Here is a 964-nt window from a genome sequence, read left to right as displayed (position 1 = left end):
TTAGCATAGTGGCAAGCTACAAAATCAACATACAAAAATAAGTCAGATTCCTCTACACCAGCAAAGAGGTCTCTGAAAAGGAAATATGGAAATCAGTAACATTTACAATAGCTATCAAAAAGATAAGATACTTAGGAATAAATCTTACCAAACCTAGACAAAGAAAACTACAAAACATTACTTCAAGAAATTTTAAGAGATCTACATAAATGGAAGAACATACCATGCTCATGGATAGAACATTATGAAAATGTCAATACTACCCAAAGCAATCTATCCATTCAATGCAATCCTGATCCAGATTCCATCCACACTCTGTAAAGGAATGGAAAAAAAGAATCACTAAGTTTATTTGGAAAGGAAAGAGACTTTGGATAAGCAAAGCACTACTGAAGAAGAACAAAGTAGGAGGTCTCACACTCCAGGGTCGCAAAATCTAATAACCAATCTGGTAGTCAAAACAGCCTGGTATTGGTATAATAACACATAGACTAGTGGAATAGAACTGAGAACCTAGATATAAATCCATTGGCATATGGTCAGCTGATCTTTGACAAAGAGCTGAAATCCATTAAATGGGGAAGAGATAGTCTTTTGAACAAATGGTGCTGGCAAAACTGGATATCCATTTGCAGAAAAATAAAACAAGATCCATACCTCACACCATACACAAAAACTAACTCCAGATGGATCAAAGACTTAAATGTGAAACCTAAAACTATAAAGTTCCTCAAAGTAAAAATGGGGGCAAACTTAGGGGCCCTAATGTATGGGATAATAGACTATCAAGCATAACCCAAAATGCACAAACAGCAGACGATAAACTAGATGACTGGGACCTGCTAAAAATTAGATTCTTATGTGCATCAAAAGAGGACTTATCTCCAAAATCCATAGAAAACTCCAATATCTCAACATTAAAGTGACAAACAATCCAATTTAAAAATGGGCAGAAGACATGAAT

The sequence above is a fragment of the Orycteropus afer genome, unplaced genomic scaffold (genome assembly GCF_000298275.1).
Source record: "Orycteropus afer afer isolate SDZICR_OR568_19922 unplaced genomic scaffold, OryAfe1.0 scaffold00170, whole genome shotgun sequence".
NCBI lineage: Eukaryota > Metazoa > Chordata > Mammalia > Tubulidentata > Orycteropodidae > Orycteropus > Orycteropus afer.
This window is presented reverse-complemented; position numbering follows the sequence as displayed.